Source organism: Grampus griseus (assembly GCF_964374135.1).
Source record: "Grampus griseus genome assembly, chromosome: 2".
In the NCBI taxonomy this organism is placed as follows: domain Eukaryota; kingdom Metazoa; phylum Chordata; class Mammalia; order Artiodactyla; family Delphinidae; genus Grampus; species Grampus griseus.
The window spans coordinates 119,521,850-119,538,865 of record NC_139018.1 but is presented as its reverse complement, the minus strand read 5'-3'; positions in this window follow the sequence as shown (position 1 = coordinate 119,538,865).

The window sequence follows — 17,016 nt, the reverse complement described above, 5'->3', positions numbered from 1 at the left end:
GGCCTCTCCCGTTGCGGAGCACAGGCTCCGGACACGCAGGCCCAGCGGCCATGGCTCACGGGCCCAGCCGCTCCGCAGCATTTGGGATCTTCCCGGACTGGGGCACGAACCCGTGTCCCCTGCATCGGCAGGCGGACTCTCAACCACTGTGCCACCAGGGAAGCCCCCGAGTATGTTTTTGTGATGGGCTTTCTTCACTTAGCATAGTGTCCTCAAGGTTCATCCATGTGATAGCATATATCAGAATTTCTTTCCTTTTTAAGGCTAAATTATATTCCATTGTATGAATATATCACATTTTGTTTATCATTCATCCATGGATGGATACTTGGGTTTCTTCTACCTTTTGGTTGTTGCAAATAATGCTGCTGTGAATATGGGTGTACAAATACCTCTTCCCCTTGAGTTGTTTTTGCTATAGCTTTATTTTATTTTACCCTTATATAATCCGAAATATATATACATATTCTCTTTTTAGCTGTTTTCCTAATTACATAAAGTATGCCATATGCATCCTTGTGGGATTTGTTTTTTTTCAGTTAATATTATATTGCTAAGATTCATATAAACAACGTTTGTAGCTGGTTCATCCTTTTTGACTGCCAAGTGACAACACCAGAGGATGCAGATACTGAAATCTCTTATGCGTTCCTTGCTGGGAGTGTCGATTGGTAGAACCACTTTGGAAAACAGTTTTGCTCTGTCTCATAAAGTTGAATATTCACATGCCTCACAACCCAGCATTTCCACTCTATGTCCAAGAGGAATTCTTGCCCGTGTGAGATAGGAGACTTGTACAAGAAAAATTCCTAACAGTTCTGTTCACAATAGCAAAAACCTACTGCCGACCAGCTGAGAGTAGATGAATGAGTTGTGGTTTGGTGTTAACGTTTTTCATTCTCTTTGAGTTCCTGTAGCCATATGATGCAAGCGGCCGACCTGTGGTTAGCCTGGGGAGAGGAGCCTTCTTGTTGCAACAGAGGCTGTGGAGGCAGTCCTGCTCAGCCGTAGGGCAACCGCTTCAGCCCAGAACGAGAGTGAAGAGAATGAAGGGCCCACTGAGCAAATGCCAAGGGTCTCTGGGGGTTGTGGATGCGGGAGGTTCACATCTCTAAGAAATAGTCATCGTCCAAGTCTGTCTTTTCAAATGCTTCTGCCATTAGGCTCCCCTAAAACATTATAAAGTTTATTGGGGTTACCATTTATCAAGTACCTATTATATGCCTGATAATGTACTAAGCAACTTCATGAAGGCCACATAGTTGGAGAGTGGCTGAGCCAGGATGAAAATCCAGGACTCCCAATCTAGTGCTCTAGGAAGAGAGAAACATCGCTGAGGGCTCAGGCTAGCTGCCTTCTGACAAATCTTTCTCCAAATGTTCTAAGAGCTCAACCACAGATCCACTTTTCATAAAGCAAACAGAACTAGGAGCCCCTTCATTCTAGAGGAAAAAAAAAGTTAACTAAGCTCTAGGGCATCCCGTTTCAAACCCATCTATTTGTAAGGCAACTGCTGGGACAGCTCCCCAAACCAAAAGAAACCTTCACAGCTGCCTCTGTGGGCACGGTGTGTCTGCAGATGGAAAGATTCTCCAAGGTGTGCTGAAGGGTCAGGCAGCATCCTCAGTCACTGGTCAAGGGCAGCAAGGTCTGGCCTGGTAGGCATCCCTGTGGGAATCTGCTTGGCTTTCCAGCAAGTTTATTTATTGTTTGTGGTCAAGGAAGCCCTGAGGAGAAGGGGGTGTGGTTGGGCAGAGTTCTGATGTGAGGTCTCTTGTTCTGGGCATAATCTCTTCTCCCAGTCTCAGGGGACTCAAGCCATGTCCCCCAGCCCTCTCTTCCAACCTGATGGCCACCCCTCTGCTCCTCTGACTTAGCCTAGAGCTGCTGGTGGTCCTTTAGGATCTGCAGCCTCAGACCTGGCTCAGTTTCCTCTCCAAGGAGCCATCTGTAGGACCAGAGGATGACTGGCTCTGTCCTAACATGACCATTTCCTTTTCCTGACTTTCAGTGATCTCTAGCCAGGCTGTTTATACTTCTGATCCCATCAGCATTTCTTATTCTTCCCCTAATTGGATTGCTCACTCCAGCCAATTGAAGCACGCTGCTCTCCTTGACACAGACAGCTCTAGGCACATGGCTGGTGCTCAAAAAATGGGGCATTATGTCAGTTTCATTGATCAGCAGAAGTGATAGCTCAACTGTAAAGTTAACTTGTTGCTGCTGGGGGCTCTGAGTTCAAGAGTCCCACTAGACTAGGGGCTCTGAGCTAAAACACCAGAACGCACACACGTGTACCCCTCCTAGCTTAGCTGTGGAGCTTGAGCATTTTCCTGCCTCGTTGATGCAAGTGTAGTTGGCATGATAAGACACCATAGCTAGCAATGATTGAGGACTTACCCTGAGCCAGGCAGTTCGCTAAAAGTTTTCACACAGACTCCCTCATTTCATAATTTCTATTCTTCAGGTCAAGAAACTGAAGCTTAAAGCTGTTAAGTATTTTTTAGCTAGCCATTGCTGAGTCAGGATTCGAACCCTGCAGTCTAACTCCAGGATCCTGTGCCCTTAGCCATTATAATATCCAGTGTCAGCAACTCGAAGTTAATGTGCACGTATTTTCAATTGTATTTTAAGAGGGTGACTTTGTGTTTGGGGACACTCCACTTACAAAATCCATTGAGCTAGATATTAACCGAGGATGCATAAAAACTAATGAACTCTGAAAAACATAAAACATGAGCAACATGGCATCACTGCAGGAGATATAAGAGCAAATTGCTTTCTTGTGAACATAGTTTCCTGACAGACCATGAGCTAATAATCAGCCTGAGCTCAGCAGTGCCCTGTTCCCTTGGGACAGACAGACAGACAGACACACACACACACACGCACGCACATCGAGTTGCTTGTTTGTGCCACTGATAGGAACCCAGGCCCTACCCTGCATTAGTATATGATGAAGCACTTCAGAAGCAACATAGATCAACTAAAACAGCAAGTACCCATAGTCAGAGACCAATAATAACATAATGTAGCTATCAACCAACAAAATGTCCAGAATGGGAGGGAATGTGACAAAGACAGCAAATTTTTATCAGATTGCACAGAAAGACAAAAGGGGAGCTGCTGGAAGAAGGAAAATCATTTTACACAGTCACCCTATGAGTTGGTGACTTGAGCAGGGCCATAGGATCAGGCTGGGACTTGAGTCTATATCTCCCGTCTCTTGTGTTCTTGCCATTATATCATAAGCCAAGATGCAAATGGCAATGAGAAAAGCTCATCCAGCACAGATGATAGGTTTGTGCATCTCAGGGGTGTGAGCAAGGACGAATAAGGTACTGAGGAACGGCCAATTTGGAAGGCTGAGTAGCCACAGTTTTCACGCTCAACAGGCTCTCCATACAGGAAACAGTAGAAGGCAGGTGTTAGCTTTAACGCCCCCTGCCCCTGGTCCCCAGATGCCCTACTCTGGCCTGCTCCCCTGCCCCAGGGTGGTGGTTAAGAGCACAGATGCTGGAGCCAGACGGCCTGGGTTCAAATCCTAGGTCTTTTTACTTACTAAGTGTGAACTCGGGCTATTCCTCAAACTCTCTGTGCCTCAGTTTCTTCATCTACAAAGTAGGAGTAGTAATAGTATCTCTTTGGCAGTGTCGCTGGGAGTATTAAATGAATTAACACATATTAAGAGCTTAGAATGCTATGTGGCACCGAGTAAGCCCTCTCTAAAGTTAACTATTATTATTATCATCTCTGCTCCTGCCTGAATCCAGACTTTGAGGCTTCCTGCTTTTCCCTGTGGCTTTTCAAATTCAAGACCTTCTCAGTCATTCTTTCTGCGGCATAAACTTTACACCCGCTTTATGTCAGGATAAAGTCAAATTCCTTGCCCAAGAGTTAGCTGCCCCATGATCTGACTAGGCTTACCCATCCTGCCTCACCCACTTCGTTCCTTGTTCCTGTCGTTCAACATATATGCCTTTGTGAGGGCTGTTCCCTCTGGGGCACCCTTACCCTCACTCCCCTTGGCCCTGTCTCCTGGCTAACTACTGTTCTTTCTTCATTCCTCAGCTCACACATCACATGCCTTAGGAAGCCATTCCAGACCTGACTACGTCTGGCCCCAAATGAATGCCCAGGCTTGTTAGATGTGCCCTGGATCAGATGTGTGCTCCCACAGGATTCCATTTTTCCTTCCATCCTGGCACTGATTATACTGCCTTGTGATGACCTATTTGCCTATTACCCCAAAAAGCCAATACACACCTTGGGACACAGACTGTGTCTCTGTCCACCCCCTTCCCCCACCAAGATATACCTTCTCTGTCCTCCATCCTGCCCTCTGCCCTGGAGGCTGACCTCAAAGGACTGCTTGTATTGGTGTCCTTGTCCTCTGTCTTCCGGTTGGTTTGGGCCAGTTGGGAGAGGCCCCAGCAGGAGACAGGAGGGCGGGAAGTGAGGTCCTGGTGTTTGTTCCTGGCTCCTTCCCTAGGAGATGGCCTCAGGCTGGCTGCTTCCCTCACTGAAGTTCACAGCCGCTCTTCTGGCCCTCTTCTTCCTCCGCAAACTATGTGGGGTGAAGAGTCAGCTTGTTTTATTTCCCACTGAGTGCAGAATGATACGTTTAGGAAATACAATTTAAATGAATTATTTAAAAGTGAATTATTAGAAAGATTAAAAAGTAATAACATAAAATATAAGACCAGATTTTTATGACTAGATTTAAAGTCATAAAGCTATATTCAAAAGAAATATAATCAGAAGAAACATAACAGAGGAAAAAAAGAAAAGAATTGCAAACAGTATACATACTGCTCATTGAAAGTCTGCATATAGGTGGTTAATATAAAGAATTGCTGCCCCACACATAAATTCTTGATGTTCTACAATGGTATCTAAACCCAAAATTAGGAAGTATGTAGTAATTGCTCATGTTAAATGCCTACACATAATTGGAAAGAGCAATGTATATGTCAATTTTAAGTTTTTAATGTGACAAATATCTTGCTTTTTGCTTGTTAATTTAATCTAGGTTGGATGAACAACATTGATACCAACAGGATATGATGTATATATAAACGGTTTCAATGTTTTTAAAAAATTACACTTTAGAGTAATTAGTCTCAAAAAGGTATGTTGACAGGAATAGAAGAAAAGATTTTAAGCAATCTCAGCAGGCTCAGACTATTTGTTTTTTACTTCAGTACAAAATGAGGCAAGTGATGCTACATTTCAAAAGTCATCTCCTTTCCTTTATCAATAGCCAACATGAACAGTTTATCCCATAGAGTTATAGTTCTGGATCTATTAATTTCCTATGCATGGAACTTCTTTTGATGAAAAATAGAACTGAAAATGTTCTATCAAATTTGTAAGGTATTTGGTGTTAACTTTTCACAGATATGCAATATCAGCATTTTCACCAACTTTGTGGATAATTGTTAAGTTTTGGAATATACTATTCCATTTGTAGAAACACCGTTCTTCCAAGCTTCTATTCCTTCCTTGCATGAAAGTATTAGGATCATTAGAAATACTCAAGATATCAAACAAAAAAGCAGGTCTGGCTGTCCAACCTGAAAAAGTTGGGATCAAACTAGTATCTTATTTTGCAGAAACAGAGTTTGATTCTGTAGTTCAAACATTCTTGACAGAAATTTTCCCTTAGATAACCATCATACTTCAGGGTATAATTACCATTGTTTATGATCAGCTTCCAGATTATCACAAAATAAAGAAAATGGTCTCAAATTGAACACATTCACTAGCCTTTAAGGAATGAACAATTTTTACTATGTCACCTAGCACAAGAAAATTTAGCTTACTTTGTATTAATTTATTTCTTGCAGGGTGGGGTGGTGGGGAGGAGAGTACGACTTTCTCAATGAAGGAAGTAGCATGTTGATTTACATTCTGACACATGCTTCCTAATCTGAATAAGTACCCCAGAATGTTTTCCTGTCATTGCAGCTGCATCAGCAGAACATATTCCTCCACAAAACCTAAACTTCAGACTACAATTCCTGATACTGATCACATACTTTGATGTTATGGTAATGTCAAAATGCAATCAAATTTTCTAAAAGTCTACTTTCAATTGCCATACATGTCTCTCATAGACTGGTAACAGTGTACAGACCTGCACAGGTCCCCAGATCACACTTGGGGTAACACGGATTCTCTCTTATTCCAACTCACAAGTAATCACTCCCTCCCCTCAAGCCTAGGAGTGGAAACAGCTTGGTTGCGTTAGGTTACTGCCCTATTCCTCGTGAGTCCTCCACAAATACACCTTTACACATTATTATTTTGTTAATAGACCTCCTCCTTAAATTATCTGAATCTAAGAGTGCCATCTGTTTTCTCTTGGGAAATGTTTTCTGATACAACCTCCTAATGTAGCAGTCTGCCCAACACAGAGAAGATACATGTTTCCTAAATGAATGACAAAATACTGCTTTGAAGAAATAAGATAGGATTTTGCAGTAGATTCAGAAAAGGAGAGGGGCAAAACCACACTATGAATGTGTGTCTCTTTCTGAGATGGTCATTATCCCCTCTAGATCTGGAGTCCTAGGCCAGAGCCACCACTAGCTCCTACACTGCCCTTGTGCGAAACAGGAAAAGCCACAGGCTCTGGAAGGAAGTGGGTCCCAAAACACAGGGTTTGAAGCGTTGAGTGTGGACTGGCTTTCAGCCCCCCAAACCAGGTACCCTGTTCTTGAACAAAACATATAATCTTAACACAGCTTGTCACTCCGTCTTAGAAATGTGACCGATTCTCTGAGGAAGCCTATTACAGCTCAGATTTTGTGGAAATGTGATATTTTTGTTTGCAGCGTGATCTTTTTCACACATTTCCTCCTTAGCTTCCTGAATGTGGGAGGAGAGCCCTGGATGGCAGAGCTCAAATAGGTGTATTATAATGCAATTGGGCCACAGAATCTCTGGGGGCAAATGCTTCTTGCAGTTCTGGATATAATTGCTTTGCTCCTGAGAGGCCTTTAAAACCCCAAACTGCATGGTTGGTGACTGAGAATAGCTGGGGGGCAGGGAGGTCGGGGTGCTGTTCTGAGCCTGCTCTTTCTGGCTAGAGCCTGGTACCACTCACACAGAGAGTGCACTGATCCCTGGTGTGGGCTGGGGGGCAGGGAAGGAATAGTTCAAGGAGCAGGGTGGGGATAACCGGACAACTTGTCTGTGTCTTGTGATTCAGACCTTCCTGTTGTAGAGAAGTGATTTTGTTTGACATGAATTCCCAGAATGCCTGACACACCCACATGCAAGCAGGCCCAAACCCATCCTGGAGCCTGTTGTGAATGAACCCGGGGTTTGTGCTGCTTCTGCCCTCAGCATCATTCCACACTCCCCGTTGAGCAGCCTTTCCCACATGGAAGTGTCGCTGAGAGCTATGGGTATAGGAAAGTTCAGGTACTTTTACTAAATTGACTCTCTAAATGCAAATCAAAACTACAATGAGGTATCATCTCACACCGGTCAGAATGGGCATCATAGGAAAATCTACAAACAACAAAGGCTGGAGAGGGTGTGGAGAAAAGCGGACCCTCTTGCACTGTTGATGGGAATGTAAATTGATATAGCCACTATGGAGAACGGTATGGAGGTTCCTTAAAAAACTAAAAATAGAATTACCATATGACCCAGCAATCCCACTACTGGGCATATACCCAGAGAAAACCATAAGTCAAAAAGACACATGCAACTCAGTGTTCACTGCAGCACTATTTACAGTAGCCAGGTCATGGAAGCAACCTAAATGCCCATTGACAGACGAATGGATAAAGAAAATGTGGTACATATATACAATGGAATATTACTCAGCCATAAAAAGGAACGAAACTGGATCATTTGTAGAGATGTGGATACAGAGTGAAGTAAGTCAGAAAGAGAAAAACAAATATCGTATATTAACGCATGTATGTGGGATCTAGAAAAATGGTACAGATGAACCGGTTTGCAAAGCAAGGCAGACATAGAGACACAGATGCAGAGAACAAACGTATGGACACCAAGCAGGGAAAGGGGTGGGGGGGGTATGAATTGGGAGGTTGGGATTGACATATATACACTAATATGTATAAAACAAATAACTAGTAAGAACCTGCTGTATTAAAGATAAAATAAAATAAAATTCAAAGAAAAATAAATAAATTGACTCTCTAAATCTCAAGCCCAAGAGGGAAAGTTGTTTTCAGGGGAACCAGTTCCCAGTCTTTGCTAGAAGCTTGACACACCTTAACTTCTTGTTTATTTCTTAATCTGCCAAACAGATGGGTCAGCTGTTGGTTTGGTGGTAATGACAGGGATATTTACTCTGTAATCAAGCCAAGAGAGGTGAGATGGGGAGGACCTGGGAAAGGTGAATCTAGAAACCTGGGGAAAGATACTGCTCTTCTTTTCCAGAACTGCAGTCAACATAGTGACACCCTTTCATGTGGCCACTAGAGTCATCACTAGAAAGTAGTACTGCATTTGGAAACTGAAGAAATCTCAGAGACCATTCATTATCTCTTTGTTTTAAAGAGTAGGACAATGAAACTCAATGAAATTTATAATCGCTGAAAATTACCTGGGAAATGATGAAACCAAGGTTAGAACCCAGGTCTTGTGGCTATTAGTTCAGTGTGATTTCTACTATGCTATGCCGCTTCTTAAAGTAGCTTTCTTATCACTCACTCATTTATTCATCAAATATTTACTGTGTATTACTATGTGCCTGACACTGTGGTATATATGCTGGGATAGATAAATGATACGTGCTTGGACTATAGCAATGAACAAGACAGACATTGTCCTCATGGACTTTAAGTGTAGTGAGAAGACATATTACATATTGTATAATTATTTATAATTATATAAATAAGCAATTACAAGGGTGATGAACGCCACAAAGAATTTGAGGGTACTATTAGAGCTCATAAAAGCAGGCCTTACCTAGCCCAGGTGACAGTGACGGAAGTTAGATCTGGGAAGGCTTCCCTGAGGAAGTGACATTTAAGCTGAGACTTGAAGGATTAGTAGAAGATAGTGAAGTAAAGGGTCTAGGAGATGGGAAGAGAAATCTGGACAGAGGGAAAGACATGTACAAAGGTCGTGACGCAGGACAGAGATGGTACTTTGAAATAACTGAAAACAGATTCATGGCCTAGTATATAAATTGTCAGAAGGAGAGGGCTGTAAAATGGTTTGGGAAGGTAGGCAGACTGCAAGCCATGGTCAGGATTCTAGACTTCATCCTAAGAGTAACAGGAAACCAGTGAAGGGTTTTAAACCTAGAGGAGTTATGATCAGATTTTTAAAAGATCACTGAGAAGACTGCACTTGTGGGGAGCAAAAGTGGATGCAGGGAATTACTTAGGAGGCTATTGCAACAGCTCAGGTGAGAGAAGATGGTGACTTGGGCCAGGGCAGGGGTAGTAGATGTGGAGAGAAGTGAAGAAGACATTCAAAAATAATGAGGAGGTATGCCCACAGAACTTGGTACTAAACGGATGTGAAAAATGAGGGAAGAGGGGAGGTATCAAGAGTAGCTCGCAGGTGTTAGCATGGAATGGGGAAATGGTGGGAATTCCCTGGCAATCCAGTGGTTAAGACTCCACACTCCCAATGCAGGGGGCACAGGTTCAATCCCTGGTTGGGGAACTAAGATCCTGCATGCCACCCAGTGTGGCCAAAAAAAAAAAGAAGAAGAAGAAATGGGGAAATGATGGTGTATTCGTGGAACTAGGGAATGCTGCAGGAGGAGCATCCTCCAGGGAAAGACCAAGAGTTTGGATGTGTTAAGTTTGAGGGGCCTGGGAGACAAAAGGAGAAGATACTGAGAGGGCAATCAAATATATAGGACTGCAGTGCAGACAAGAGGTCTGCCTTGGAAATAGAAATTTGGGGATAATGTCATAGAGACTGTAATTGAAGCCATGGAGGAGATCACTTAGGAAGAGAGAAGAGGACAAGAAGAAAAGAGACAAATAAAGGAAATAACCAAAGGGTCTATTCCATTGCAAGAAATAATGTACCTCTAAGAACATATAACACCTTTGTTTTTAAGATCATTGCTGATTATTAAGCTATTGTTTCTCTGTTTCAAACCCACTCTTCTATACTCTGCTTGGGGTATTGGGGCTACAGACTATATTCCTCTTCTGCGTACTGGGTGGTAGGAGTTGCTTGAAGGCATCTGAAAGGTTGGAGAAGGGAGAAGGGATCTGTGCTTTCCTTGTTATTGCTTCCTGTTTCTGTCAGCATCCCCCCAGCAGCAGTCTTTCATCCTGGTGGTGGCAGTTGTCTTAAGGAGAAGCAAGCAATTCCATACGCAGTATTTATACGCTCTGAGACCCAGTCTTACACAACCCCTCAGAGACATCAGCCTTGCTGCCACGAAATCCCAATATCTTCACTACTGTGCTTACTTGAAGATCATTTTCCCTGAGTCTGGCCTTCTCATCATGTTACTCACATGTTACCATCCAAGAATATGTTAGAAACTTCGTCAAGCACCTGCAACCTAGCTGCAAGGGAGTCTGGAGCTGTGAGTTCTGACTCCTTCATTGAGGTGGTGGAATTCATAAAGTGGGAACTGAGAACTGCAAAAACATGGCTTCTAGCAGCCTAAGGCTGCATGCCTGGGACAACCCAGCCGCCTCCCGAGTGCCTGTCTGGAAAAGCTCAGGGCTGTCAAAGGAATTTACGGTCTGTTCTAACCAATACCTGAGGAAAGGCATCTGATCTCCCTTTCTTAGAGCATTTATCAGAAAGGACTTGCAATTATGAATCCTTTTTCTGTCCCCTCCAGATGTTTATGTATCTCCTACAAGTCAGGAGTGTCTTTTTCAAGAACCTGAAAACAATTTCTCTAAAATGTTATCATCAAGAGGGATAGGGCCTCTGTCTCCCAGTCTGTGTGGGAGGAGAGAATCCTAACTTCCGTAATTGCCAGCTATCAGACACAGCTGGGCTAATCACATGTACACCTGGCAACCCTTTGTAACTTTCTACTTGAGTTACCTCTTTCTCCCCCTCCCTGCTCCTTCCTTCTCCTTTTAAAATGCACTGTCACCTCTGTACAAATCAGAGCACAGTATTTCCTGTGCTGTCAGTAGTTACTGAATAAACTCTGTTTAGATCACTTTTACTCATGTCCAGCTGTATTTATCTTTGACAGAACCTTCCCAAATATAAAAAGATGATTTAAAGCATGACTGGAAGCCATGGATATGGCAAATATCACAGGGGTTTAGTTGTTCTTTATTTTTTTAAATTACTTGCCTCTTGCCGGGAAGGAGGTAAGGAAACATACTAAAAGACATTATCCAATAAGAGGGATAAGATAAGGCTAAAAAGGAAAAATTTAAAGTCCTGAGAGAAAGGAATTGTTTTGGTTAGGGTACAGGCTAAGCTGGTATAAATAGAGACCCCAAAATATAATGTTTAAACTAGAAAGAAGTTTGTCTCTTACATAACAATCAGGAGATAGCTTCAAAAGCTGGAAGGGTGGCTCCTCCATCATTAACATGTGGTTTCTGTCACTGAGTCCAGATTGGCTGTTCTGGTCTTAGCATCCCCTCCAGAGGAAAGTGGGGAGTCAGGGTGGGGGAGTAGTAGAGTGTCTGACCCATCCTTTTAAGGGCAAAACTTGGAAGTAGTGTACATCCTTCCAGCCACACGCCATGGTCCATAACTAGGCTATTTGGCCACAGTTATTTGTGAAGAATGTTGAAAAAGACATCTCTGGTTAGGTAGCCCTATGTCCAATTTAAATTCTTATTTTGAAAGAGGAGAATGGGGGGGGGCGTTGGGGTGGGGCAGACATGGACAACTATGGTCTGTCACAGAGAGAACACAAATATCCAAAGTTAAGAAATCTGTGACTGAGCTATGCCCACCAGAGCAACAGTCAGCTCTACCCACCACCAGTCCCTCCCATCAAACCTCTTAGATAGCCTCATCCACCAGAGGGCAGAGAGCAGAAGCAAGAAGAACTACAATCCTGCAGCCTGTGGAACAAAAACCACATTCACAGAAATATAGACAAGATGAAAAGGCAGAGGGCTATGTACCAGTTGAAGGAACAAGATAAAACCCCAGAAAAGCAACTAAATGAAGTGGCGATAGGCAACCTCCCAGAAAAAGAATTCAGAATAATGGTAGTGAAGATGATCCAGGACCTTGGAAACACAATGGAGGCAAAGATCGAGAAGATGTGAGAAATGGTTAACAAGAACAAACAAACACAGATGAACAACACAATAACTGAAACGAAAAATACACTAGAAGGAATCAATGGCAGAATAACTGAGGCAGAAGAACGGATAAGTGACCAGGAGGACAGAATGGTGAAATTCACTGCTGCACAACAGAATAAAGAAAAAAAAGGATGAAAAGTAATGAAGACAGGCTAAGAGACCTCTGGGACAACATTAATGCAATAACATTCGCATTATAGGGGTCCCAGGAGGAGAAGAGAGAGAGAAAGGACCTGAGAAAATATTTGAAGAGATTATAGTCAAAAACTTCCCTAACCTGGGAAAGGAAAAAGCCACCCAAGTCCAGGAAGCACAGAGAGTGCCATACAGGATAAACCCAAGGAGAAACATGACAAAACACGTAGTAATCAAATTGGCAAAAATTAAAGACAAAGAAAAATTATTGAAAGCAGCAAGGGAAAAACGACAAATAACATACAAGGGAACTCCCATAAGGTTAACAGCTGATTTCTCAGCAGAAACTCTACAAGCCAGAAGGGAGTGGCATGATATACTTAAAGTGATGAAAGGGAAGAACGTACAACCAAGATTACTCTACCTGGCAAGGATCTCATTCAGATTCTATGGAGAAATCAAAAGCTTTACAGACAAGCAAAAGCTAAGAGAATTCAGCACCACGAAACCAGCTCTACAACAAATGCTAAAGGCACTTCTCTAAGTGGGAAACACAAGAGAAGAAAAGGACCTACAAAAACAAACCCAAAACAATTAAGAAAATGGTCGTAGGAACATACATATTGATAATTACCTTAAATGTGAATGGATTAAATGCTCCAAACAAAGGACACAGGCTTGCTGAATGGATACAAAAACAATACCCATATATATGCTGTCTACAAGAGACCCACTTCAGACCTAGGGACACATACAGACTGAAAGTGAGGGGATGGAAAAAGATATTCTATGCAAATGGAAATCAAAAGAAAGCTGGAGTAGCTATGCTCATATCAGATAAAATAGACTTTAAAGTAAAGAACGTTACAAGAGACAAGAAAGGACACTACATAATGATCAAGAGATCAATCCAAGAAGAAGATATAACAATTATAAATATATATGCATCCAACATAGGAGCACCTCAATACATAAGGCAACTGCTAACAGCTCTAAAAGAGGAAATCGACAGTAACACAATAATAGTGGGGGACTATAACACCTCACTTACACCAATGGACAGGTCATCCAAAATGAAAATAAATAAGGAAACAGAAGCTTTAAATGACACAATAGACCAGATAGATTTAATTGATATTTATAGGACATTCCATCCAAAACCAGCAGATTACACTTTCTTCTCAAGTGCGCATGGAACATTCTCCAGGATAGATCACATCTTGGGTCATAACTCAAGCCGCAGTAAATTTAAGAAAACTGAAATAATATCAAGCATCTTTTCTGACCACAATGCTATGAGATTAGAAATGGATTACAGGGAAAAAACCGTAAAAAACACAAACACATGGAGGCTAAACAATACGTTACTAAATAACCAAGAGATCACTGAAGAAATCAAAGAGGAAATCAAAAATTACCTAGAGACAAATGACAATGAAAACACGACGATCCAAAACCTATGGGACGCAGCAAAAGCTGTTCTAAGAGTGAAGTTTATAGCTATACCAGCCTACCTTAAGAAACAAGAAAAATCTCAAGTAAACAATCTAACCTTACACCTAAAGGAACTAGAGAAAGAAGAACAAACAAAACCCAAATTTAGCAGAAGGAAAGAAATCATAAAGATCAGAGCAGAAATAAATGAAATAGAAACAAAGAAAACAACAGCAAAGATCAATAAAACTAAAAGCTTGTTCTTTGAGAAGATAAACAAAATTGATAAACCATTAGCCAGACTCATCAAGAAGAGGAGGGAGAGGACTCAAATCAATAAACTTAGAAATGGGCTTCCATGGTGGCGCAGTGGTTGAGAGTCTGCCTGCCGATGCATGGGACATGGGTTTGTGCCCCGGTCCGGGAAGATCCAACAGGCCATGGAGCGGCTAGGCCCGTGAGCCATGGCCGCTGAGCCTGCGCATCCGGAGCCCGTGCTCTGCAACGGGAGAAGCCACAACAGTGAGAGGACTGCGTAACGCAAAAAAAATAAAAATAAAAAATAAAAAATAAACTTAGAAATGAAAAAGGAGAAGTTACAACAGACACCGCAGAAATACAAAGCATCCTAAGAGACTACTACAAGCAACTCTATGCCAATAAAATGGGCGACCTGGAAGAAATGGACAAATCCTTAGAAAGGTATAACCTTCCAAGACTGAACCAGGAAGAAACAGAAAATATGAATAGACCAACCACAAGTAGTGAAATTGAAACTGTGATTAAAAATCTTCCAACAAACAAAAGTCCAGGACCAGACGGCTTCACAGGTGAAGTCTATCAAACATTTAAAGAAGAGCTAACATGCATCTTTCTCAAGCTCTTCCAAAAAATTGCAGAATAAGGAACACTCCTAAACTCATTCTATGAGGTCAGCATCACCCTGATACCAAAACCAGACAAAGATACTACAAAAAAAGAAAATTACAGACCAATAACACTGATGAATATAGATGCAAAAATCCTCAACAAAATACTAGCAAACAGAATCCAACAACACATTAAAAGGATCATACACCATGATCAAGTGGGATTTATTCCAGGGATGCAAGGATTCTTCAATATATGCAAATCAATCAATGTGATACACCACATTAACAAATTGAAGAATAAAAACCATATAATCATCTCAATAGATGCAGAAAAAGCTTTTGACAATATTCAACACCCAATTTGATAAAAGCTCTCCAGAAAGTGGGCATAGAGAGAACCTACCTCAACATAATAAAGGCCATATATGGCAAACGCACAGCAAACATCATTCTCAATATGAAAAACTGAAAGCATTTCCTCTAAGATCAGGAACAAGACAAGGATGTCCACTCTCACCACTATTATTCAACATAGTTTTGGAAGTCCTAGCCACAGCAATCAGAGAAGAAAAAGAAATAAAAGGAATACAAATTGGAAAAGAAGAAGTAAATCTGTCACTCTTTGCAGATGACATGATACTATACATAGAGAATCCTAAAAATGCCACCAGAAAACTACTAGAGCTAATCAATGAATTTGGTAAAGTTGCAGGATACAAAATAATGCACAGAAATCTCTTGCATTCCTATACACTAATGATGAAAAATCTAAAATAGAAATTATGGAAACACTCCTGTTTACCACTGCAACAAAAAGAATAAAATACCTAGGAATAAACCTACTTAGGGAAACAAAAGACCTGTATGCAGAAAACTATAAGATACTGATGAAAGAAATTAAAGATGATACCAACAGATGGAGAGATATACCATGTTCTTGGATTGGAAGAATCAATATTGTGAAAATGACTATACTACCCAAAGCAATCTACACATTCAATGCAATCCCTATCAAATTACCAATGGCATTTTTTACGGAACTAGAACAAATCATCTTAAAATTTGTATGGAGACACAGAAGAACCCCGAATAGCCAAAGCTGTCTTGAGGGAAAAATACGGAGCTGGAGGAATCAGACTCCCTGACTTCAGACTATACTACAAAGCTACAGTAATCAAGACAATATGGTACTGGCACAAAAACAGAAACATAGATCAATGGAACAAGATAGAAAGCCCAGAAATAAACGCACCCACCTATGGTCAACTAATCTATGACAAAGGAGGCAAAGATATACAATGGAGAAAAGATAGTCTCTTCAATAAGTGGTGCTGGGAAAACTGGACAGCTACATGTAAAAGAATGAAATTAGAACAGTCCCTAACACCATACACAAAAATAAACTCAAAATGGATTTGAGACCTAAATGTAAGACCGGACACTATAAAACTCTTAGAGGAAAACATAGGAAGAACACTCTTTGACATAAATCACAGCAAGATCTTTTATGATCCACCTCCTAGAGTAATGGAAATAAAAACAAAAATAAACAAATTGGACCTAATGAAACTTCAAAGCCTTTGCACAACAAAGGAAACCATAAACACGACGAAAAGACAGCCCTCAAAATGGGAGAAAATATTTGCAAACGAATCAACGGACAAAGGAGTAATCTCCAACATATATAAACAGCTCATGCAGCTCCATATTAAAGAAACAAACAACCCAATCCAAAAATGGGCAGAAGACCTAAATAGACATTTCTCCAAAGAAGACATACAGATGGCCAAGAAGCACATGAAAAGCTGCTCAACATAACTAATTATTAGAGAAATGCAAATCAAAACCAAAGTGAGGTATCACCTCACACCAGTTCGAATGGGCATCATCAGAAAATCTACAAACAATAAATGCTGGAGAGGGTGTGGAGAAAAGGGAACCCTCTTGTACTGTTGGTGGGAATGTAACTTGATACAGCCACTATTCAGAACAGTATGGAGGTTCCTTAAAAAACTAATAATAGAATTACCATATGATCCAGCAATCTGACTACTGGGCATATACCCAGAGAAAACCATAATTCAAAAAGACACATGCACCCCAATGTTCATTGCAGCACTATTTACAATAGCCAGGTCATGGAAGCAGCCTAAATGCCCATCGACAGACAAATGGATAAAGAAGATGTGGTACATATGTACAATGGAATATTACTCAGCCATGAAAAGGAATGAAGTTGAGTCATTTGTTGAGACGTGGATGGATCTAGAGACTGTCATACAGAGTGAAGTAAGTCAGAAAGAGAAAAACAA